The 20,781-nt window shown below is 57.3% G+C and overlaps 37 non-coding genes and 1 pseudogene across 37 annotated transcripts; all 38 read left to right on the forward strand.

Annotated features, from left to right (window-relative positions):
- The first annotated feature begins 336 nt into the window (after positions 1 to 336).
- LOC149850710 (5S ribosomal RNA) lies at positions 337 to 455 on the forward strand. Its single transcript, XR_016437875.1, has one exon. It is a non-coding gene; the product is annotated as a 5S ribosomal RNA (ribosomal RNA).
- Positions 456 to 878: 423 nt separating this feature from the next.
- Positions 879 to 997, forward strand: LOC149850711 (5S ribosomal RNA). Its single transcript, XR_016435139.1, has one exon. It is a non-coding gene; the product is annotated as a 5S ribosomal RNA (ribosomal RNA).
- A 410-nt stretch (positions 998 to 1,407) lies between these two features.
- Positions 1,408 to 1,526, forward strand: LOC149850712 (5S ribosomal RNA). The gene has a single exon (XR_016425860.1). It is a non-coding gene; the product is annotated as a 5S ribosomal RNA (ribosomal RNA).
- A 422-nt stretch (positions 1,527 to 1,948) lies between these two features.
- LOC149850713 (5S ribosomal RNA) lies at positions 1,949 to 2,067 on the forward strand. The gene has a single exon (XR_016427214.1). It is a non-coding gene; the product is annotated as a 5S ribosomal RNA (ribosomal RNA).
- Positions 2,068 to 2,490: 423 nt separating this feature from the next.
- On the forward strand, positions 2,491 to 2,609 carry LOC149850714 (5S ribosomal RNA). The gene has a single exon (XR_016426084.1). It is a non-coding gene; the product is annotated as a 5S ribosomal RNA (ribosomal RNA).
- A 423-nt stretch (positions 2,610 to 3,032) lies between these two features.
- On the forward strand, positions 3,033 to 3,151 carry LOC149850715 (5S ribosomal RNA). The gene has a single exon (XR_016426706.1). It is a non-coding gene; the product is annotated as a 5S ribosomal RNA (ribosomal RNA).
- A 423-nt stretch (positions 3,152 to 3,574) lies between these two features.
- On the forward strand, positions 3,575 to 3,693 carry LOC149850716 (5S ribosomal RNA). Its single transcript, XR_016433834.1, has one exon. It is a non-coding gene; the product is annotated as a 5S ribosomal RNA (ribosomal RNA).
- Positions 3,694 to 4,116: 423 nt separating this feature from the next.
- On the forward strand, positions 4,117 to 4,235 carry LOC149850717 (5S ribosomal RNA). Its single transcript, XR_016426140.1, has one exon. It is a non-coding gene; the product is annotated as a 5S ribosomal RNA (ribosomal RNA).
- Positions 4,236 to 4,645: 410 nt separating this feature from the next.
- LOC149850718 (5S ribosomal RNA) lies at positions 4,646 to 4,764 on the forward strand. Its single transcript, XR_016437886.1, has one exon. It is a non-coding gene; the product is annotated as a 5S ribosomal RNA (ribosomal RNA).
- A 423-nt stretch (positions 4,765 to 5,187) lies between these two features.
- Positions 5,188 to 5,306, forward strand: LOC149850719 (5S ribosomal RNA). Its single transcript, XR_016435143.1, has one exon. It is a non-coding gene; the product is annotated as a 5S ribosomal RNA (ribosomal RNA).
- A 410-nt stretch (positions 5,307 to 5,716) lies between these two features.
- Positions 5,717 to 5,835, forward strand: LOC149850720 (5S ribosomal RNA). The gene has a single exon (XR_016425864.1). It is a non-coding gene; the product is annotated as a 5S ribosomal RNA (ribosomal RNA).
- Positions 5,836 to 6,257: 422 nt separating this feature from the next.
- LOC149850721 (5S ribosomal RNA) lies at positions 6,258 to 6,376 on the forward strand. The gene has a single exon (XR_016427217.1). It is a non-coding gene; the product is annotated as a 5S ribosomal RNA (ribosomal RNA).
- Positions 6,377 to 6,799: 423 nt separating this feature from the next.
- LOC149850722 (5S ribosomal RNA) lies at positions 6,800 to 6,918 on the forward strand. Its single transcript, XR_016426085.1, has one exon. It is a non-coding gene; the product is annotated as a 5S ribosomal RNA (ribosomal RNA).
- Positions 6,919 to 7,341: 423 nt separating this feature from the next.
- Positions 7,342 to 7,460, forward strand: LOC149850723 (5S ribosomal RNA). The gene has a single exon (XR_016426707.1). It is a non-coding gene; the product is annotated as a 5S ribosomal RNA (ribosomal RNA).
- A 423-nt stretch (positions 7,461 to 7,883) lies between these two features.
- Positions 7,884 to 8,002, forward strand: LOC149850724 (5S ribosomal RNA). The gene has a single exon (XR_016433838.1). It is a non-coding gene; the product is annotated as a 5S ribosomal RNA (ribosomal RNA).
- Positions 8,003 to 8,425: 423 nt separating this feature from the next.
- LOC149850725 (5S ribosomal RNA) lies at positions 8,426 to 8,544 on the forward strand. The gene has a single exon (XR_016426141.1). It is a non-coding gene; the product is annotated as a 5S ribosomal RNA (ribosomal RNA).
- Positions 8,545 to 8,954: 410 nt separating this feature from the next.
- LOC149850726 (5S ribosomal RNA) lies at positions 8,955 to 9,073 on the forward strand. The gene has a single exon (XR_016437897.1). It is a non-coding gene; the product is annotated as a 5S ribosomal RNA (ribosomal RNA).
- A 423-nt stretch (positions 9,074 to 9,496) lies between these two features.
- LOC149850727 (5S ribosomal RNA) lies at positions 9,497 to 9,615 on the forward strand. Its single transcript, XR_016435145.1, has one exon. It is a non-coding gene; the product is annotated as a 5S ribosomal RNA (ribosomal RNA).
- A 410-nt stretch (positions 9,616 to 10,025) lies between these two features.
- LOC149850728 (5S ribosomal RNA) lies at positions 10,026 to 10,144 on the forward strand. The gene has a single exon (XR_016425865.1). It is a non-coding gene; the product is annotated as a 5S ribosomal RNA (ribosomal RNA).
- A 422-nt stretch (positions 10,145 to 10,566) lies between these two features.
- On the forward strand, positions 10,567 to 10,685 carry LOC149850729 (5S ribosomal RNA). Its single transcript, XR_016427218.1, has one exon. It is a non-coding gene; the product is annotated as a 5S ribosomal RNA (ribosomal RNA).
- Positions 10,686 to 11,108: 423 nt separating this feature from the next.
- Positions 11,109 to 11,227, forward strand: LOC149850730 (5S ribosomal RNA). The gene has a single exon (XR_016426086.1). It is a non-coding gene; the product is annotated as a 5S ribosomal RNA (ribosomal RNA).
- A 423-nt stretch (positions 11,228 to 11,650) lies between these two features.
- On the forward strand, positions 11,651 to 11,769 carry LOC149850731 (5S ribosomal RNA). Its single transcript, XR_016426709.1, has one exon. It is a non-coding gene; the product is annotated as a 5S ribosomal RNA (ribosomal RNA).
- Positions 11,770 to 12,192: 423 nt separating this feature from the next.
- LOC149850732 (5S ribosomal RNA) lies at positions 12,193 to 12,311 on the forward strand. Its single transcript, XR_016433843.1, has one exon. It is a non-coding gene; the product is annotated as a 5S ribosomal RNA (ribosomal RNA).
- A 423-nt stretch (positions 12,312 to 12,734) lies between these two features.
- On the forward strand, positions 12,735 to 12,853 carry LOC149850733 (5S ribosomal RNA). Its single transcript, XR_016425768.1, has one exon. It is a non-coding gene; the product is annotated as a 5S ribosomal RNA (ribosomal RNA).
- Positions 12,854 to 13,275: 422 nt separating this feature from the next.
- On the forward strand, positions 13,276 to 13,394 carry LOC149850734 (5S ribosomal RNA). Its single transcript, XR_016435147.1, has one exon. It is a non-coding gene; the product is annotated as a 5S ribosomal RNA (ribosomal RNA).
- A 410-nt stretch (positions 13,395 to 13,804) lies between these two features.
- On the forward strand, positions 13,805 to 13,923 carry LOC149850735 (5S ribosomal RNA). Its single transcript, XR_016427179.1, has one exon. It is a non-coding gene; the product is annotated as a 5S ribosomal RNA (ribosomal RNA).
- Positions 13,924 to 14,346: 423 nt separating this feature from the next.
- LOC149850736 (5S ribosomal RNA) lies at positions 14,347 to 14,465 on the forward strand. The gene has a single exon (XR_016427153.1). It is a non-coding gene; the product is annotated as a 5S ribosomal RNA (ribosomal RNA).
- Positions 14,466 to 14,888: 423 nt separating this feature from the next.
- Positions 14,889 to 15,007, forward strand: LOC149850737 (5S ribosomal RNA). The gene has a single exon (XR_016434308.1). It is a non-coding gene; the product is annotated as a 5S ribosomal RNA (ribosomal RNA).
- Positions 15,008 to 15,430: 423 nt separating this feature from the next.
- Positions 15,431 to 15,549, forward strand: LOC149850738 (5S ribosomal RNA). The gene has a single exon (XR_016434270.1). It is a non-coding gene; the product is annotated as a 5S ribosomal RNA (ribosomal RNA).
- A 423-nt stretch (positions 15,550 to 15,972) lies between these two features.
- LOC149850739 (5S ribosomal RNA) lies at positions 15,973 to 16,091 on the forward strand. Its single transcript, XR_016435577.1, has one exon. It is a non-coding gene; the product is annotated as a 5S ribosomal RNA (ribosomal RNA).
- A 423-nt stretch (positions 16,092 to 16,514) lies between these two features.
- LOC149850740 (5S ribosomal RNA) lies at positions 16,515 to 16,633 on the forward strand. Its single transcript, XR_016434288.1, has one exon. It is a non-coding gene; the product is annotated as a 5S ribosomal RNA (ribosomal RNA).
- A 423-nt stretch (positions 16,634 to 17,056) lies between these two features.
- On the forward strand, positions 17,057 to 17,175 carry LOC149850741 (5S ribosomal RNA). Its single transcript, XR_016435148.1, has one exon. It is a non-coding gene; the product is annotated as a 5S ribosomal RNA (ribosomal RNA).
- Positions 17,176 to 17,585: 410 nt separating this feature from the next.
- Positions 17,586 to 17,704, forward strand: LOC149850742 (5S ribosomal RNA). The gene has a single exon (XR_016425866.1). It is a non-coding gene; the product is annotated as a 5S ribosomal RNA (ribosomal RNA).
- A 422-nt stretch (positions 17,705 to 18,126) lies between these two features.
- On the forward strand, positions 18,127 to 18,245 carry LOC149850743 (5S ribosomal RNA). Its single transcript, XR_016427119.1, has one exon. It is a non-coding gene; the product is annotated as a 5S ribosomal RNA (ribosomal RNA).
- Positions 18,246 to 18,668: 423 nt separating this feature from the next.
- LOC149850744 (5S ribosomal RNA) lies at positions 18,669 to 18,787 on the forward strand (annotated as a pseudogene).
- Positions 18,788 to 19,210: 423 nt separating this feature from the next.
- Positions 19,211 to 19,329, forward strand: LOC149850745 (5S ribosomal RNA). Its single transcript, XR_016434142.1, has one exon. It is a non-coding gene; the product is annotated as a 5S ribosomal RNA (ribosomal RNA).
- Positions 19,330 to 19,752: 423 nt separating this feature from the next.
- Positions 19,753 to 19,871, forward strand: LOC149850746 (5S ribosomal RNA). Its single transcript, XR_016433845.1, has one exon. It is a non-coding gene; the product is annotated as a 5S ribosomal RNA (ribosomal RNA).
- Positions 19,872 to 20,294: 423 nt separating this feature from the next.
- On the forward strand, positions 20,295 to 20,413 carry LOC149850747 (5S ribosomal RNA). The gene has a single exon (XR_016425769.1). It is a non-coding gene; the product is annotated as a 5S ribosomal RNA (ribosomal RNA).
- The last annotated feature ends 368 nt before the right edge of the window (positions 20,414 to 20,781 follow it).

Below are 20,781 nucleotides of genomic sequence, written 5' to 3' on the forward strand. Positions count from 1 at the left end.
TCTGATCCATCGAGGTCTTCTGCTTCCCTTTCACCCTCGCCTTGCGCGCCGCAGCGCCGGCACCCGACACGAGCCGCGGCGTGCGACAAACGCAGCAGTTCCGGCTCGCCAGACCGTAACTTGGCACGCCGATGTAGAAATTCGGCGATTTTCCTGGCCACGGAAAGCTCGTTCCGCTGGCTACGACGTGACGAACAGACGAAGTCGGTTCGGGACCGTTTTAGATGCCGTTTAAGATCATTTCGGGCGTTTCTATGATGACTAGTCGGTTTGTGCGTTGCGGCCCCCACGGCTCCCGCGTGAGGCATAAGAGCATTTTTTCGCGCAACATGTAACGGGTGCGATCATACCAGCACTAAAGCACCGGATCCCATCAGAACTCTGAAGTTAAGCGTGCTTGAGCGAGAGTAGTACTGGGATGGGTGACCTCCTGGGAAGTCCTTGTGTTGCACTCTCTTTTTGCCTTCGGCGCTTTTTTGTCGTCGGCACCAACCTCCGACCTTCTTTTCACTTCCCGCAACACACCGTATCTGATCCATCGAGGTCTTCTGCTTCCCTTTCACCCTCGCCTTGCGCGCCGCAGCGCCGGCACCCGACACGAGCCGCGGCGTGCGACAAACGCAGCAGTTCCGGCTCGCCGGACCGTAACTTGGCACGCCGATGTCGAAATTCGGCGATTTTCCTGCCCACGGAAAGCACGTTCTGCTGGCTACGACGTGACGAACAGATGAAGTCGGTTCGGGACCGTTTCGGATGCCGTTTAAGCTCATTTCGGGCGTTTTTCGGGGCCGTTTTTATGACGGCTAGTCGGTTCGTGCGTTGCGGCCCCCACGGCTCCCGCGTGAGGCATAAGAGCATTTTTTCGCGCAACATGTAACGGGTGCGATCACACTAGCACTAAAGCACCGGATCCCATCAGAACTCTGAAGTTAAGCGTGCTTGGGCGAGAGTAGTACTGGGATGGGTGACCTCCTGGGAAGTCCTCGTGTTGCACTCTTTTTTTGCCTTCGGCGCTTTTTTGTCGTCGGCACCAACCTCCGACCTTCTTTTCACTTCCCGCAACACACCGTATCTGATCCATCGAGGTCTTCTGCTTCCCTTTCACCCTCGCCTTGCACGCCGCAGCGCCGGCACCCGACACGAGCCGCGGCGTGCGACAAACGCAGCAGTTCCGGCTCGCCGGACCGTAACTTGGCACGCCGATGTCGAAATTCGGCGATTTTCCTGGCCACGGAAAGCTCGTTCCGCTGGCTACGACGTGACGAACAGACGAAGTCGGTTCGGGACCGTTTCAGATGCCGTTTAAGCTCATTTCGGGCGTTTCTATGACGGCTAGTCGGTTTGTGCGTTGCGGCCCCCACGGCGCCCGCGTGAGGCATAAGAGCATTTTTTCGCGCAACATGTAACGGGTGCGATCATACCAGCACTAAAGCACCGGATCCCATCAGAACTCTGAAGTTAAGCGTGCTTGAGCAAGAGTAGTATTGGGATGGGTGACCTCCTGGGAAGTCCTTGTGTTGCACTCTCTTTTTGCCTTCGGCGCTTTTTTGTCGTCGGCACCAACCTCCGACCTTCTTTTCACTTCCCGCAACACACCGTATCTGATCCATCGAGGTCTTCTGCTTCCCTTTCACCCTCGCCTTGCGCGCCGCAGCGCCGGCACCCGACACGAGCCGCGGCGTGCGACAAACGCAGCAGTTCCGGCTCGCCGGACCGTAACTTGGCACGCCGATGTCGAAATTCGGCGATTTTCCTGGCCACGGAAAGCACGTTCCGCTGGCTACGACGTCACGAACAGACGAAGTCGGTTCGGGACCGTTTCAGATGCCGTTTAAGCTCGTTTCGGGCGTTTTTCGGGGCGTTTCTATGACGGCTAGTCGGTTTGTGCGTTGCGGCCCCCACGGCTCCCGCGTGAGGCATAAGAGCATTTTTTCGCGCAACATGTAACGGGTGCGATCATACCAGCACTAAAGCACCGGATTCCATTAGAACTCCGAAGTTAAGCGTGCTTGGGCGAGAGTAGTACTGGGATGGGTGACCTCCTGGGAAGTCCTCGTGTTGCACTCTCTTTTTGCCTTCGGCGCTTTTTTGTCGTCGGCACCAACCTCCGACCTTCTTTTCACTTCCCGCAACACACCGTATCTGATCCATCGAGGTCTTCTGCTTCCCTTTCACCCTCGCCTTGCGCGCCGCAGCGCCGGCACCCGACACGAGCCGCGGCGTGCGACAAAAGCAGCAGTTCCGGCTCTCCGGACCGTAACTTGGCACGCCGATGTCGGAATTCGGCGATTTTCGTGGCCACGGAAAGCTCGTTCCGCTGGCTACGACGTGGCTAACAGACAAAGTCGGTTCGGGACCGTTTCGGATGCCGTTTAAGCTTGTTTCGGTCGTTTTTCGGGGTCGTTTCTATGACGGCTAGTCGGTTCGTGCGTTGCGGCCCCCACGGCTCCCGCGTGAGGCATAAGAGCATTTTTTCGCGCAACATGTAACGGGTGCGATCATACCAGTTCTAAAGAACCGGATCCCATCAGAACTTCGAAGTTAAGCGTGCTTGGGCGAGAGTAGTACTGGGATGGGTGACCTCCTGGGAAGTCCTCGTGTTGCACTCTCTTTTTGCCTTCGACGCTTTTTTGTGGTCGGCACCAACCTCCGACGTTCTTTTCACTTACCGCAACACACCGTATCTGATCCATCGAGGTCTTCTGCTTCCCTTTCACCCTCGCCTTGCGCGCCGCAGCGCCGACACCCGACACGAGCCGCGGCGTGCGACAAAAGCAGCAGTTCCGGCTCGCCGGACCGTAACTTGGCACGCCGATGTCGGAATTCGGCGATTTTTGTGGCCACGGAAAGCTCGTTCCGCTGGCTACGACGTGGCGAACAGACGAAGTCGGTTCGGGACCGTTTCGGATGCCGTGTAAGCTAGTTTCAGTCATTTTTCGGGGCCGTTTCTATGACGGCTAGTCGGTTCGTGCGTTGCGGCCCCCACGGCTCCCGCGTGAGGCATAAGAGCATTTTTTCGCGCAACATGTAACGTGTGCGATCATACCAGCACTAAAGCACCGGATCCCATCAGAACTCCGAAGTTAAGCGTGCTTGGGCGAGAGTAGTACTGGAATGGGTGACCTCCTGGGAAGTCCTCGTGTTGCACTCTCTATTTACCTTCGGCGCTTTTTTGTCGTCGGCACCAACCTCCGACCTTCTTTTCACTTACCGCAACACACCGTATCTGATCCATCAAGGTCTTCTGCTTCCCTTTCACCCTCGCCTTGCGCGCCGCAGCGCCCGCACCCGACACGAGCCGCGGCGTGCGACAAAAGCAGCAGTTTCGGCTCTCCGGACTGTAACTTGGCACACCGATGTCGGAATTCGGCGATTTTCGTGGCCACGGAAAGCTCGTTCCGCTGGCTACGACGTGGCGAACAGACGAAGTCGGTTCGGGACCGTTTCGGATGCCGTTTAAGCTAGTTTCAGTCGTTTTTCGGGGCCGTTTCTATGACGGCTAGTCGGTTCGTGCGTTGCGGCCCCCACGGCTCCCGCGTGAGGCATAAGAGCATTTTTTCGCGCAACATGTAACGTGTGCGATCATAGCAGCACTAAAGCACCGGATCCCATCAGAACTCCGAAGTTAAGCGTGCTTGGGCGAGAGTAGTACTGGAATGGGTGACCTCCTGGGAAGTCCTCGTGTTGCACTCTCTATTTACCTTCGGCGCTTTTTTGTCGTCGGCACCAACCTCCGACCTTCTTTTCACTTACCGCAACACACCGTATCTGATCCATCAAGGTCTTCTGCTTCCCTTTCACCCTCGCCTTGCGCGCCGCAGCGCCCGCACCCGACACGAGCCGCGGCGTGCGACAAAAGCAGCAGTTCCGGCTCTCCGGACTGTAACTTGGCACACCGATGTCGGAATTCGGCGATTTTCGTGGCCACGGAAAGCTCGTTCCGCTGGCTACGACGTGGCGAACAGACGAAGTCGGTTCGGGACCGTTTCGGATGCCGTTTAAGCTCATTTCGGGCGTTTTTCGGGGCCGTTTTTATGACGGCTAGTCGGTTCGTGCGTTGCGGCCCCCACGGCTCCCGCGTGAGGCATAAGAGCATTTTTTCGCGCAACATGTAACGGGTGCGATCACACTAGCACTAAAGCACCGGATCCCATTAGAACTCTGAAGTTAAGCGTGCTTGGGCGAGAGTAGTACTGGGATGGGTGACCTCCTGGGAAGTCCTCGTGTTGTACTCTCTTTTTGCCTTCGGCGCTTTTTTGTCGTCGGCACCAACCTCCGACCTTCTTTTCACTTCCCGCAACACACCGTATCTGATCCATCGAGGTCTTCTGCTTCCCTTTCACCCTCGCCTTGCGCGCCGCAGCGCCGGCACCCGACACGAGCCGCGGCGTGCGACAAACGCAGCAGTTCCGGCTCGCCAGACCGTAACTTGGCACGCCGATGTAGAAATTCGGCGATTTTCCTGGCCACGGAAAGCTCGTTCCGCTGGCTACGACGTGACGAACAGACGAAGTCGGTTCGGGACCGTTTTAGATGCCGTTTAAGATCATTTCGGGCGTTTCTATGATGACTAGTCGGTTTGTGCGTTGCGGCCCCCACGGCTCCCGCGTGAGGCATAAGAGCATTTTTTCGCGCAACATGTAACGGGTGCGATCATACCAGCACTAAAGCACCGGATCCCATCAGAACTCTGAAGTTAAGCGTGCTTGAGCGAGAGTAGTACTGGGATGGGTGACCTCCTGGGAAGTCCTTGTGTTGCACTCTCTTTTTGCCTTCGGCGCTTTTTTGTCGTCGGCACCAACCTCCGACCTTCTTTTCACTTCCCGCAACACACCGTATCTGATCCATCGAGGTCTTCTGCTTCCCTTTCACCCTCGCCTTGCGCGCCGCAGCGCCGGCACCCGACACGAGCCGCGGCGTGCGACAAACGCAGCAGTTCCGGCTCGCCGGACCGTAACTTGGCACGCCGATGTCGAAATTCGGCGATTTTCCTGCCCACGGAAAGCACGTTCTGCTGGCTACGACGTGACGAACAGATGAAGTCGGTTCGGGACCGTTTCGGATGCCGTTTAAGCTCATTTCGGGCGTTTTTCGGGGCCGTTTTTATGACGGCTAGTCGGTTCGTGCGTTGCGGCCCCCACGGCTCCCGCGTGAGGCATAAGAGCATTTTTTCGCGCAACATGTAACGGGTGCGATCACACTAGCACTAAAGCACCGGATCCCATCAGAACTCTGAAGTTAAGCGTGCTTGGGCGAGAGTAGTACTGGGATGGGTGACCTCCTGGGAAGTCCTCGTGTTGCACTCTTTTTTTGCCTTCGGCGCTTTTTTGTCGTCGGCACCAACCTCCGACCTTCTTTTCACTTCCCGCAACACACCGTATCTGATCCATCGAGGTCTTCTGCTTCCCTTTCACCCTCGCCTTGCACGCCGCAGCGCCGGCACCCGACACGAGCCGCGGCGTGCGACAAACGCAGCAGTTCCGGCTCGCCGGACCGTAACTTGGCACGCCGATGTCGAAATTCGGCGATTTTCCTGGCCACGGAAAGCTCGTTCCGCTGGCTACGACGTGACGAACAGACGAAGTCGGTTCGGGACCGTTTCAGATGCCGTTTAAGCTCATTTCGGGCGTTTCTATGACGGCTAGTCGGTTTGTGCGTTGCGGCCCCCACGGCGCCCGCGTGAGGCATAAGAGCATTTTTTCGCGCAACATGTAACGGGTGCGATCATACCAGCACTAAAGCACCGGATCCCATCAGAACTCTGAAGTTAAGCGTGCTTGAGCAAGAGTAGTATTGGGATGGGTGACCTCCTGGGAAGTCCTTGTGTTGCACTCTCTTTTTGCCTTCGGCGCTTTTTTGTCGTCGGCACCAACCTCCGACCTTCTTTTCACTTCCCGCAACACACCGTATCTGATCCATCGAGGTCTTCTGCTTCCCTTTCACCCTCGCCTTGCGCGCCGCAGCGCCGGCACCCGACACGAGCCGCGGCGTGCGACAAACGCAGCAGTTCCGGCTCGCCGGACCGTAACTTGGCACGCCGATGTCGAAATTCGGCGATTTTCCTGGCCACGGAAAGCACGTTCCGCTGGCTACGACGTCACGAACAGACGAAGTCGGTTCGGGACCGTTTCAGATGCCGTTTAAGCTCGTTTCGGGCGTTTTTCGGGGCGTTTCTATGACGGCTAGTCGGTTTGTGCGTTGCGGCCCCCACGGCTCCCGCGTGAGGCATAAGAGCATTTTTTCGCGCAACATGTAACGGGTGCGATCATACCAGCACTAAAGCACCGGATTCCATTAGAACTCCGAAGTTAAGCGTGCTTGGGCGAGAGTAGTACTGGGATGGGTGACCTCCTGGGAAGTCCTCGTGTTGCACTCTCTTTTTGCCTTCGGCGCTTTTTTGTCGTCGGCACCAACCTCCGACCTTCTTTTCACTTCCCGCAACACACCGTATCTGATCCATCGAGGTCTTCTGCTTCCCTTTCACCCTCGCCTTGCGCGCCGCAGCGCCGGCACCCGACACGAGCCGCGGCGTGCGACAAAAGCAGCAGTTCCGGCTCTCCGGACCGTAACTTGGCACGCCGATGTCGGAATTCGGCGATTTTCGTGGCCACGGAAAGCTCGTTCCGCTGGCTACGACGTGGCTAACAGACAAAGTCGGTTCGGGACCGTTTCGGATGCCGTTTAAGCTTGTTTCGGTCGTTTTTCGGGGTCGTTTCTATGACGGCTAGTCGGTTCGTGCGTTGCGGCCCCCACGGCTCCCGCGTGAGGCATAAGAGCATTTTTTCGCGCAACATGTAACGGGTGCGATCATACCAGTTCTAAAGAACCGGATCCCATCAGAACTTCGAAGTTAAGCGTGCTTGGGCGAGAGTAGTACTGGGATGGGTGACCTCCTGGGAAGTCCTCGTGTTGCACTCTCTTTTTGCCTTCGACGCTTTTTTGTGGTCGGCACCAACCTCCGACGTTCTTTTCACTTACCGCAACACACCGTATCTGATCCATCGAGGTCTTCTGCTTCCCTTTCACCCTCGCCTTGCGCGCCGCAGCGCCGACACCCGACACGAGCCGCGGCGTGCGACAAAAGCAGCAGTTCCGGCTCGCCGGACCGTAACTTGGCACGCCGATGTCGGAATTCGGCGATTTTTGTGGCCACGGAAAGCTCGTTCCGCTGGCTACGACGTGGCGAACAGACGAAGTCGGTTCGGGACCGTTTCGGATGCCGTGTAAGCTAGTTTCAGTCATTTTTCGGGGCCGTTTCTATGACGGCTAGTCGGTTCGTGCGTTGCGGCCCCCACGGCTCCCGCGTGAGGCATAAGAGCATTTTTTCGCGCAACATGTAACGTGTGCGATCATACCAGCACTAAAGCACCGGATCCCATCAGAACTCCGAAGTTAAGCGTGCTTGGGCGAGAGTAGTACTGGAATGGGTGACCTCCTGGGAAGTCCTCGTGTTGCACTCTCTATTTACCTTCGGCGCTTTTTTGTCGTCGGCACCAACCTCCGACCTTCTTTTCACTTACCGCAACACACCGTATCTGATCCATCAAGGTCTTCTGCTTCCCTTTCACCCTCGCCTTGCGCGCCGCAGCGCCCGCACCCGACACGAGCCGCGGCGTGCGACAAAAGCAGCAGTTTCGGCTCTCCGGACTGTAACTTGGCACACCGATGTCGGAATTCGGCGATTTTCGTGGCCACGGAAAGCTCGTTCCGCTGGCTACGACGTGGCGAACAGACGAAGTCGGTTCGGGACCGTTTCGGATGCCGTTTAAGCTAGTTTCAGTCGTTTTTCGGGGCCGTTTCTATGACGGCTAGTCGGTTCGTGCGTTGCGGCCCCCACGGCTCCCGCGTGAGGCATAAGAGCATTTTTTCGCGCAACATGTAACGTGTGCGATCATAGCAGCACTAAAGCACCGGATCCCATCAGAACTCCGAAGTTAAGCGTGCTTGGGCGAGAGTAGTACTGGAATGGGTGACCTCCTGGGAAGTCCTCGTGTTGCACTCTCTATTTACCTTCGGCGCTTTTTTGTCGTCGGCACCAACCTCCGACCTTCTTTTCACTTACCGCAACACACCGTATCTGATCCATCAAGGTCTTCTGCTTCCCTTTCACCCTCGCCTTGCGCGCCGCAGCGCCCGCACCCGACACGAGCCGCGGCGTGCGACAAAAGCAGCAGTTCCGGCTCTCCGGACTGTAACTTGGCACACCGATGTCGGAATTCGGCGATTTTCGTGGCCACGGAAAGCTCGTTCCGCTGGCTACGACGTGGCGAACAGACGAAGTCGGTTCGGGACCGTTTCGGATGCCGTTTAAGCTCATTTCGGGCGTTTTTCGGGGCCGTTTTTATGACGGCTAGTCGGTTCGTGCGTTGCGGCCCCCACGGCTCCCGCGTGAGGCATAAGAGCATTTTTTCGCGCAACATGTAACGGGTGCGATCACACTAGCACTAAAGCACCGGATCCCATTAGAACTCTGAAGTTAAGCGTGCTTGGGCGAGAGTAGTACTGGGATGGGTGACCTCCTGGGAAGTCCTCGTGTTGTACTCTCTTTTTGCCTTCGGCGCTTTTTTGTCGTCGGCACCAACCTCCGACCTTCTTTTCACTTCCCGCAACACACCGTATCTGATCCATCGAGGTCTTCTGCTTCCCTTTCACCCTCGCCTTGCGCGCCGCAGCGCCGGCACCCGACACGAGCCGCGGCGTGCGACAAACGCAGCAGTTCCGGCTCGCCAGACCGTAACTTGGCACGCCGATGTAGAAATTCGGCGATTTTCCTGGCCACGGAAAGCTCGTTCCGCTGGCTACGACGTGACGAACAGACGAAGTCGGTTCGGGACCGTTTTAGATGCCGTTTAAGATCATTTCGGGCGTTTCTATGATGACTAGTCGGTTTGTGCGTTGCGGCCCCCACGGCTCCCGCGTGAGGCATAAGAGCATTTTTTCGCGCAACATGTAACGGGTGCGATCATACCAGCACTAAAGCACCGGATCCCATCAGAACTCTGAAGTTAAGCGTGCTTGAGCGAGAGTAGTACTGGGATGGGTGACCTCCTGGGAAGTCCTTGTGTTGCACTCTCTTTTTGCCTTCGGCGCTTTTTTGTCGTCGGCACCAACCTCCGACCTTCTTTTCACTTCCCGCAACACACCGTATCTGATCCATCGAGGTCTTCTGCTTCCCTTTCACCCTCGCCTTGCGCGCCGCAGCGCCGGCACCCGACACGAGCCGCGGCGTGCGACAAACGCAGCAGTTCCGGCTCGCCGGACCGTAACTTGGCACGCCGATGTCGAAATTCGGCGATTTTCCTGCCCACGGAAAGCACGTTCTGCTGGCTACGACGTGACGAACAGATGAAGTCGGTTCGGGACCGTTTCGGATGCCGTTTAAGCTCATTTCGGGCGTTTTTCGGGGCCGTTTTTATGACGGCTAGTCGGTTCGTGCGTTGCGGCCCCCACGGCTCCCGCGTGAGGCATAAGAGCATTTTTTCGCGCAACATGTAACGGGTGCGATCACACTAGCACTAAAGCACCGGATCCCATCAGAACTCTGAAGTTAAGCGTGCTTGGGCGAGAGTAGTACTGGGATGGGTGACCTCCTGGGAAGTCCTCGTGTTGCACTCTTTTTTTGCCTTCGGCGCTTTTTTGTCGTCGGCACCAACCTCCGACCTTCTTTTCACTTCCCGCAACACACCGTATCTGATCCATCGAGGTCTTCTGCTTCCCTTTCACCCTCGCCTTGCACGCCGCAGCGCCGGCACCCGACACGAGCCGCGGCGTGCGACAAACGCAGCAGTTCCGGCTCGCCGGACCGTAACTTGGCACGCCGATGTCGAAATTCGGCGATTTTCCTGGCCACGGAAAGCTCGTTCCGCTGGCTACGACGTGACGAACAGACGAAGTCGGTTCGGGACCGTTTCAGATGCCGTTTAAGCTCATTTCGGGCGTTTCTATGACGGCTAGTCGGTTTGTGCGTTGCGGCCCCCACGGCGCCCGCGTGAGGCATAAGAGCATTTTTTCGCGCAACATGTAACGGGTGCGATCATACCAGCACTAAAGCACCGGATCCCATCAGAACTCTGAAGTTAAGCGTGCTTGAGCAAGAGTAGTATTGGGATGGGTGACCTCCTGGGAAGTCCTTGTGTTGCACTCTCTTTTTGCCTTCGGCGCTTTTTTGTCGTCGGCACCAACCTCCGACCTTCTTTTCACTTCCCGCAACACACCGTATCTGATCCATCGAGGTCTTCTGCTTCCCTTTCACCCTCGCCTTGCGCGCCGCAGCGCCGGCACCCGACACGAGCCGCGGCGTGCGACAAACGCAGCAGTTCCGGCTCGCCGGACCGTAACTTGGCACGCCGATGTCGAAATTCGGCGATTTTCCTGGCCACGGAAAGCACGTTCCGCTGGCTACGACGTCACGAACAGACGAAGTCGGTTCGGGACCGTTTCAGATGCCGTTTAAGCTCGTTTCGGGCGTTTTTCGGGGCGTTTCTATGACGGCTAGTCGGTTTGTGCGTTGCGGCCCCCACGGCTCCCGCGTGAGGCATAAGAGCATTTTTTCGCGCAACATGTAACGGGTGCGATCATACCAGCACTAAAGCACCGGATTCCATTAGAACTCCGAAGTTAAGCGTGCTTGGGCGAGAGTAGTACTGGGATGGGTGACCTCCTGGGAAGTCCTCGTGTTGCACTCTCTTTTTGCCTTCGGCGCTTTTTTGTCGTCGGCACCAACCTCCGACCTTCTTTTCACTTCCCGCAACACACCGTATCTGATCCATCGAGGTCTTCTGCTTCCCTTTCACCCTCGCCTTGCGCGCCGCAGCGCCGGCACCCGACACGAGCCGCGGCGTGCGACAAAAGCAGCAGTTCCGGCTCTCCGGACCGTAACTTGGCACGCCGATGTCGGAATTCGGCGATTTTCGTGGCCACGGAAAGCTCGTTCCGCTGGCTACGACGTGGCTAACAGACAAAGTCGGTTCGGGACCGTTTCGGATGCCGTTTAAGCTTGTTTCGGTCGTTTTTCGGGGTCGTTTCTATGACGGCTAGTCGGTTCGTGCGTTGCGGCCCCCACGGCTCCCGCGTGAGGCATAAGAGCATTTTTTCGCGCAACATGTAACGGGTGCGATCATACCAGTTCTAAAGAACCGGATCCCATCAGAACTTCGAAGTTAAGCGTGCTTGGGCGAGAGTAGTACTGGGATGGGTGACCTCCTGGGAAGTCCTCGTGTTGCACTCTCTTTTTGCCTTCGACGCTTTTTTGTGGTCGGCACCAACCTCCGACGTTCTTTTCACTTACCGCAACACACCGTATCTGATCCATCGAGGTCTTCTGCTTCCCTTTCACCCTCGCCTTGCGCGCCGCAGCGCCGACACCCGACACGAGCCGCGGCGTGCGACAAAAGCAGCAGTTCCGGCTCGCCGGACCGTAACTTGGCACGCCGATGTCGGAATTCGGCGATTTTTGTGGCCACGGAAAGCTCGTTCCGCTGGCTACGACGTGGCGAACAGACGAAGTCGGTTCGGGACCGTTTCGGATGCCGTGTAAGCTAGTTTCAGTCATTTTTCGGGGCCGTTTCTATGACGGCTAGTCGGTTCGTGCGTTGCGGCCCCCACGGCTCCCGCGTGAGGCATAAGAGCATTTTTTCGCGCAACATGTAACGTGTGCGATCATACCAGCACTAAAGCACCGGATCCCATCAGAACTCCGAAGTTAAGCGTGCTTGGGCGAGAGTAGTACTGGAATGGGTGACCTCCTGGGAAGTCCTCGTGTTGCACTCTCTATTTACCTTCGGCGCTTTTTTGTCGTCGGCACCAACCTCCGACCTTCTTTTCACTTACCGCAACACACCGTATCTGATCCATCAAGGTCTTCTGCTTCCCTTTCACCCTCGCCTTGCGCGCCGCAGCGCCCGCACCCGACACGAGCCGCGGCGTGCGACAAAAGCAGCAGTTTCGGCTCTCCGGACTGTAACTTGGCACACCGATGTCGGAATTCGGCGATTTTCGTGGCCACGGAAAGCTCGTTCCGCTGGCTACGACGTGGCGAACAGACGAAGTCGGTTCGGGACCGTTTCGGATGCCGTTTAAGCTAGTTTCAGTCGTTTTTCGGGGCCGTTTCTATGACGGCTAGTCGGTTCGTGCGTTGCGGCCCCCACGGCTCCCGCGTGAGGCATAAGAGCATTTTTTCGCGCAACATGTAACGTGTGCGATCATAGCAGCACTAAAGCACCGGATCCCATCAGAACTCCGAAGTTAAGCGTGCTTGGGCGAGAGTAGTACTGGAATGGGTGACCTCCTGGGAAGTCCTCGTGTTGCACTCTCTATTTACCTTCGGCGCTTTTTTGTCGTCGGCACCAACCTCCGACCTTCTTTTCACTTACCGCAACACACCGTATCTGATCCATCAAGGTCTTCTGCTTCCCTTTCACCCTCGCCTTGCGCGCCGCAGCGCCCGCACCCGACACGAGCCGCGGCGTGCGACAAAAGCAGCAGTTCCGGCTCTCCGGACTGTAACTTGGCACACCGATGTCGGAATTCGGCGATTTTCGTGGCCACGGAAAGCTCGTTCCGCTGGCTACGACGTGGCGAACAGACGAAGTCGGTTCGGGACCGTTTCGGATGCCGTTTAAGCTCATTTCGGGCGTTTTTCGGGGCCGTTTTTATGACGGCTAGTCGGTTCGTGCGTTGCGGCCCCCACGGCTCCCGCGTGAGGCATAAGAGCATTTTTTCGCGCAACATGTAACGGGTGCGATCACACTAGCACTAAAGCACCGGATCCCATTAGAACTCTGAAGTTAAGCGTGCTTGGGCGAGAGTAGTACTGGGATGGGTGACCTCCTGGGAAGTCCTCGTGTTGCACTCTCTTTTTGCCTTCGGCGCTTTTTATCGTCGGCACCAACCTCCGACCTTCTTTTCACTTCCCGCAACACACCGTATCTGATCCATCGAGGTCTTCTGCTTCCCTTTCACCCTCGCCTTGCACGCCGCAGCGCCGGCACCCGACACGAGCCGCGGCGTGCGACAAAAGCAGCAGTTCTGGCTCGCCGGACCGTAACTTGGCACGCCGATGTCGAAATTCGGCGATTTTCCTGGCCACGGAAAGCTCGTTCCGCTGGCTACGACGTGACGAACAGACGAAGTCGGTTCGGGACCGTTTCAGATGCCGTTTAAGCTCATTTCGGGCGTTTTTCGGGGCCGTTTTTATGACGGCTAGTCGGTTCGTGCGTTGCGGCCCCCACGGCTCCCGCGTGAGGCATAAGAGCATTTTTTCGCGCAACATGTAACGGGTGCGATCACACTAGCACTAAAGCACCGGATCCCATCAGAACTCTGAAGTTAAGCGTGCTTGGGCGAGAGTAGTACTGGGATGGGTGACCTCCTGGGAAGTCCTCGTGTTGCACTCTCTTTTTGCCTTCGGCGCTTTTTTGTCGTCGGCACCAACCTCCGACCTTCTTTTCACTTCCCGCAACACACCGTATCTGATCCATCGAGGTCTTCTGCTTCCCTTTCACCCTCGCCTTGCGCGCCGCAGCGCCGGCACCCGACACGAGCCGCGGCGTGCGACAAACGCAGCAGTTCCGGCTCGCCGGACCGTAACTTGGCACGCCGATGTCGAAATTCGGCGATTTTCCTGGCCACGAAAAGCTCGTTCCGCTGGCTACGACGTGACGAACAGACGAAGTCGGTTCGGGACCGTTTCAGATGCCGTTTAAGCTCATTTCGGGCGTTTCTATGACGGCTAGTCGGTTTGTGCGTTGCGGCCCCCACGGCTCCCGCGTGAGGCATAAGAGCATTTTTTCGCGCAACATGTAACGGGTGCGATCATACCAGCACTAAAGCACCGGATCCCATCAGAACTCCGAAGTTAAGCGTGCTTGGGCGAGAGTAGTACTGGGATGGGTGACCTCCTGGAAAGTCCTCGTGTTGCACTCTCTTTTTGCCTTCGGCGCTTTTTTGTCGTCGGCACCAACCTCCGACCTTCTTTTCACTTCCCGCAACACACTGTATCTGATCCATCGAGGTCTTCTGCTTCCCTTTCACCCTCGCCTTGCGCGCCGCAGCGCCGGCACCCGACACGAGCCGCGGCGTGCGACAAACGCAGCAGTTCCGGGTCGCCGGACCGTAACTTGGCACGCCGATGTCGGAATTCGGCGATTTTCGTGGCCACGGAAAGCTCGTTCCGCTGGCTACGACGTGGCGAACAGACAAAGTCGGTTCGGGAACGTTTCGGATGCCGTTTAAGCTCGTTTCGGGCGTTTTTCGGGGCCGTTTCTATGACGGCTAGTCGGTTCGTGCGTTGCGGCCCCCACGGCTCCCGCGTGAGGCATAAGAGCATTTTTTCGCGCAACATGTAACGGGTGCAATCATACCAGCACTAAAGCACCGGATCCCATCAGAACTCCGAAGTTAAGCGTGCTTGGGCGAGAGTAGTACTGGGATGGGTGACCTCCTGGGAAGTCCTCGTGTTGTACTCTTTTTTTGCCTTCGGCGCTTTTTTGTCGTCGACACCAACCTTCGACCTTCTTTTCACTTCCCGCAACACACCGTATCTGATCCATCGAGGTCTTCTGCTTCCCTTTCACCCTCGCCTTGCGCGCCGCAGCGCCGGCACCCGACACGAGCCGCGGCGTGCGACAAACGCAGCAGTTCCGGGTCGCCGGACCGTAACTTGGCACGCCGATGTCGGAATTCGGCGATTTTCGTGGCCACGGAAAGCTCGTTCCGCTGGCTACGACGTGGCGAACAGACGAAGTCAGTTCGGGACCGTTTCGGATGCCGTTTAAGCTCGTTTCGGGCGTTTTTCGGGGCCGTTTCTATGACGGCTAGTCGGTTCGTGCGTTGCGGCCCCCACGGCTCCCGCGTGAGGCATAAGAGAATTTTTTCGCGCAACATGTAACGGGTGCGATCATACCAGCACTAAAGCACCAGATCCCATCAGAACTCCGAAGTTAAGCGGGCTTGGGCGAGAGTAGTACTGGGATGGGTGACCTCCTGGGAAGTCCTCGTGTTGCACTCTCTTTTTGCCTTCGGCGCTTTTTTGTCGTCGGCACCAACCTTCGACCTTCTTTTCACTTCCCGCAACACACCGTATCTGATCCATCGAGGTCTTCTGCTTCCCTTTCACCCTCGCCTTGCGCGCCGCAGCGCCGGCACCCGACACGAGCCGCGGCGTGCGACAAACGCAGCAGTTCCGGGTCGCCGGACCGTAACTTGGCACGCCGATGTCGGAATTCGGCGATTTTCGTGGCCACGGAAAGCTCGTTCCGCTGGCTACGACGTGGCGAACAGACGAAGTTGGTTCGGGACCGTTTCGGATGCCGTTTAAGCTCGTTTCGGGCATTTTTCGGGGCCGTTTCTATGACGGCTAGTCGGTTCGTGCGTTGCGGCCCCCACGGCTCCCGCGTGAGGCATAAGAGCATTTTTTCGCGCAACATGTAACGGGTGCGATCATACCAGCACTAAAGCACCGGATCCCATCAGAACTCCGAAGTTAAGCGTGCTTGGGCGAGAGTAGTACTGGGATGGGTGACCTCCTGGGAAGTCCTCGTGTTGCACTCTCTTTTTACCTTCGGCGCTTTTTTGTCGTCGGCACCAACCTCCGACCTTCTTTTCACTTCCCGCAACACACCGTATCTGATCCATCGAGGTCTTCTGCTTCCCTTTCACCCTCGCCTTGCGCGCCGCAGCGCCGGCACCCGACACGAGCCGCGGCGTGCGACAAACGCAGCAGTTCCGGGTCGCCGGACCGTAACTTGGCACGCCGATGTCGGAATTCGGCGATTTTCGTGGCCACGGAAAGCTCGTTCCGCTGGCTACGACGTGGCGAACAGACAAAGTCGGTTCGGGAACGTTTCGGATGCCGTTTAAGCTCGTTTCGGGCGTTTTTCGGGGCCGTTTCTATGACGGCTAGTCGGTTCGTGCGTTGCGGCCCCCACGGCTCCCGCGTGAGGCATAAGAGCATTTTTTCGCGCAACATGTAACGGGTGCAATCATACCAGCACTAAAGCACCGGATCCCATCAGAACTCCGAAGTTAAGCGTGCTTGGGCGAGAGTAGTACTGGGATGGGTGACCTCCTGGGAAGTCCTCGTGTTGCACTCTTTTTTTGCCTTCGGCGCTTTTTTGTCGTCGACACCAACCTTCGACCTTCTTTTCACTTCCCGCAACACACCGTATCTGATCCATCGAGGTCTTCTGCTTCCCTTTCACCCTCGCCTTGCGCGCCGCAGCGCCGGCACCCGACACGAGCCGCGGCGTGCGACAAACGCAGCAGTTCCGGGTCGCCGGACCGTAACTTGGCACGCCGATGTCGGAATTCGGCGATTTTCGTGGCCACGGAAAGCTCGTTCCGCTGGCTACGACGTGGCGAACAGACGAAGTCGGTTCGGGACCGTTTCGGATGCCGTTTAAGCTCGTTTCGGGCGTTTTTCGGGGCCGTTTCTATGACGGCTAGTCGGTTCGTGCGTTGCGGCCCCCACGGCTCCCGCGTGAGGCATAAGAGAATTTTTTCGCGCAACATGTAACGGGTGCGATCATACCAGCACTAAAGCACCGGATCCCATCAGAACTCCGAAGTTAAGCGTGCTTGGGCGAGAGTAGTACTGGGATGGGTGACCTCCTGGGAAGTCCTCGTGTTGCACTCTCTTTTTGCCTTCGGCGCTTTTTTGTCGTCGGCACCAACCTTTGACCTTCTTTTCACTTCCCGCAACACACCGTATCTGATCCATCGAGGTCTTCTGCTTCCCTTTCACCCTCGCCTTGCGCGCCGCAGCGCCGGCACCCGACACGAGCCGCGGCGTGCGACAAACGCAGCAGTTCCGGGTCGCCGGACCGTAACTTGGCACGCCGATGTCGGAATTCGGCGATTTTCGTGGCCACGGAAAGCTCGTTCCGCTGGCTACGACGTGGCGAACAGACGAAGTTGGTTCGGGACCGTTTCGGATGCCGTTTAAGCTCGTTTCGGGCATTTTTCGGGGCCGTTTCTATGACGGCTAGTCGGTTCGTGCGTTGCGGCCCCCACGGCTCCCGCGTGAGGCATAAGAGCATTTTTTCGCGCAACATGTAACGGGTGCGATCACACTAGCACTAAAGCACCGGATCCCATCAGAACTCTGAAGTTAAGCGTGCTTGGGCGAGAGTAGTACTGGGATGGGTGACCTCCTGGGAAGTCCTCGTGTTGCACTCTTTTTTTGCCTTCGGCGCTTTTTTGTCGTCGGCACCAACCTCCGACCTTCTTTTCACTTCCCGCAACACACCGTATCTGATCCATCGAGGTCTTCTGCTTCCCTTTCACCCTCGCCTTGCACGCCGCAGCGCCGGCACCCGACACGAGCCGCGGCGTGCGACAAACGCAGCAGTTCCGGCTCGCCGGACCGTAACTTGGCACGCCGATGTCGAAATTCGGCGATTTTCCTGGCCACGGAAAGCTCGTTCCGCTGGCTACGACGTGACGAACAGACGAAGTCGGTTCGGGACCGTTTCAGATGCCGTTTAAGCTCATTTCGGGCGTTTCTATGACGGCTAGTCGGTTTGTGCGTTGCGGCCCCCACGGCGCCCGCGTGAGGCATAAGAGCATTTTTTCGCGCAACATGTAACGGGTGCGATCATACCAGCACTAAAGCACCGGATCCCATCAGAACTCTGAAGTTAAGCGTGCTTGAGCAAGAGTAGTATTGGGATGGGTGACCTCCTGGGAAGTCCTTGTGTTGCACTCTCTTTTTGCCTTCGGCGCTTTTTTGTCGTCGGCACCAACCTCCGACCTTCTTTTCACTTCCCGCAACACACCGTATCTGATCCATCGAGGTCTTCTGCTTCCCTTTCACCCTCGCCTTGCGCGCCGCAGCGCCGGCACCCGACACGAGCCGCGGCGTGCGACAAACGCAGCAGTTCCGGCTCGCCGGACCGTAACTTGGCACGCCGATGTCGAAATTCGGCGATTTTCCTGGCCACGGAAAGCACGTTCCGCTGGCTACGACGTCACGAACAGACGAAGTCGGTTCGGGACCGTTTCAGATGCCGTTTAAGCTCGTTTCGGGCGTTTTTCGGGGCGTTTCTATGACGGCTAGTCGGTTTGTGCGTTGCGGCCCCCACGGCTCCCGCGTGAGGCATAAGAGCATTTTTTCGCGCAACATGTAACGGGTGCGATCATACCAGCACTAAAGCACCGGATTCCATCAGAACTCCGAAGTTAAGCGTGCTTGGGCGAGAGTAGTACTGGGATGGGTGACCTCCTGGGAAGTCCTCGTGTTGCACTCTCTTTTTGCCTTCGGCGCTTTTTTGTCGTCGGCACCAACCTCCGACCTTCTTTTCACTTCCCGCAACACACCGTATCTGATCCATCGAGGTCTTCTGCTTCCCTTTCACCCTCGCCTTGCGCGCCGCAGCGCCGGCACCCGACACGAGCCGCGGCGTGCGACAAAAGCAGCAGTTCCGGCTCTCCGGACCGTAACTTGGCACGCCGATGTCGGAATTCGGCGATTTTCGTGGCCACGGAAAGCTCGTTCCGCTGGCTACGACGTGGCGAACAGACAAAGTCGGTTCGGGACCGTTTCGGATGCCGTTTAAGCGCATTTCGGTCGTTTTTCGGGGTCGTTTCTATGACGGCTAGTCGGTTCGTGCGTTGCGGCCCCCACGGCTCCCGCGTGAGGCATAAGAGCATTTTTTCGCGCAACATGTAACGGGTGCGATCATACCAGTTCTAAAGAACCGGATCCCATCAGAACTTCGAAGTTAAGCATGCTTGGGCGAGAGTAGTACTGGGATGGGTGACCTCCTGGGAAGTCCTCGTGTTGCACTCTCTTTTTGCCTTCGACGCTTTTTTGTGGTCGGCACCAACCTCCGACGTTCTTTTCACTTACCGCAACACACCGTATCTGATCCATCGAGGTCTTCTGCTTCCCTTTCACCCTCGCCTTGCGCGCCGCAGCGCCGACACCCGACACGAGCCGCGGCGTGCGACAAAAGCAGCAGTTCCGGCTCGCCGGACCGTAACTTGGCACGCCGATGTCGGAATTCGGCGATTTTTGTGGCCACGAAAAGCTCGTTCCGCTGGCTACGACGTGGCGAACAGACGAAGTCGGTTCGGGACCGTTTCGGATGCCGTGTAAGCTAGTTTCAGTCATTTTTCGGGGCCGTTTCTATGACGGCTAGTCGGTTCGTGCGTTGCGGCCCCCACGGCTCCCGCGTGAGGCATAAGAGCATTTTTTCGCGCAACATGTAACGTGTGCGATCATACCAGCACTAAAGCACCGGATCCCATCAGAACTCCGAAGTTAAGCGTGCTTGGGCGAGAGTATTACTGGAATGGGTGACCTCCTGGGAAGTCCTCGTGTTGCACTCTCTATTTACCTTCGGCGCTTTTTTGTCGTCGGCACCAACCTTCGACCTTCTTTTCACTTACCGCAACACACCGTATCTGATCCATCAAGGTCTTCTGCTTCCCTTTCACCCTCGCCTTGCGCGCCGCAGCGCCCGCACCCGACACGAGCCGCGGCGTGCGACAAAAGCAGCAGTTCCGGCTCTCCGGACTGTAACTTGGCACACCGATGTCGGAATTCGGCGATTTTCGTGGCCACGGAAAGCTCGTTCCGCTGGCTACGACGTGGCGAACAGACGAAGTCGGTTCGGGACCGTTTCGGATGCCGTTTAAGCTAGTTTCAGTCGTTTTTCGGGGCCGTTTCTATGACGGCTAGTCGGTTCGTGCGTTGCGGCCCCCACGGCTCCCGCGTGAGGCATAAGAGCATTTTTTCGCGCAACATGTAACGTGTGCGATCATAGCAGCACTAAAGCACCGGATCCCATCAGAACTCCGAAGTTAAGCGTGCTTGGGCGAGAGTAGTACTGGAATGGGTGACCTCCTGGGAAGTCCTCGTGTTGCACTCTCTATTTACCTTCGGCGCTTTTTTGTCGTCGGCACCAACCTCCGACCTTCTTTTCACTTACCGCAACACACCGTATCTGATCCATCAAGGTCTTCTGCTTCCCTTTCACCCTCGCCTTGCGCGCCGCAGCGCCCGCACCCGACACGAGCCGCGGCGTGCGACAAAAGCAGCAGTTCCGGCTCTCCGGACTGTAACTTGGCACACCGATGTCGGAATTCGGCGATTTTCGTGGCCACGGAAAGCTCGTTCCGCTGGCTACGACGTGGCGAACAGACGAAGTCGGTTCGGGACCGTTTCGGATGCCGTTTAAGCTCATTTCGGGCGTTTTTCGGGGCCGTTTTTATGACGGCTAGTCGGTTCGTGCGTTGCGGCCCCCACGGCTCCCGCGTGAGGCATAAGAGCATTTTTTCGCGCAACATGTAACGGGTGCGATCACACTAGCACTAAAGCACCGGATCCCATTAGAACTCTGAAGTTAAGCGTGCTTGGGCGAGAGTAGTACTGGGATGGGTGACCTCCTGGGAAGTCCTCGTGTTGCACTCTCTTTTTGCCTTCGGCGCTTTTTTGTCGTCGGCACCAACCTCCGACCTTCTTTTCACTTCCCGCAACACACCGTATCTGATCCATCGAGGTCTTCTGCTTCCCTTTCACCCTCGCCTTGCGCGCCGCAGCGCCGGCACCCGACACGAGCCGCGGCGTGCGACAAACGCAGCAGTTCCGGCTCGCCAGACCGTAACTTGGCACGCCGATGTAGAAATTCGGCGATTTTCCTGGCCACGGAAAGCTCGTTCCGCTGGCTACGACGTGACGAACAGACGAAGTCGGTTCGGGACCGTTTTAGATGCCGTTTAAGATCATTTCGGGCGTTTCTATGATGACTAGTCGGTTTGTGCGTTGCGGCCCCCACGGCT

Source organism: Nuphar pumila, chromosome 1 (assembly GCF_984573655.1).
Source record: "Nuphar pumila chromosome 1, dmNupPumi1.hap1.1, whole genome shotgun sequence".
Classification (NCBI taxonomy): domain Eukaryota; kingdom Viridiplantae; phylum Streptophyta; class Magnoliopsida; order Nymphaeales; family Nymphaeaceae; genus Nuphar; species Nuphar pumila.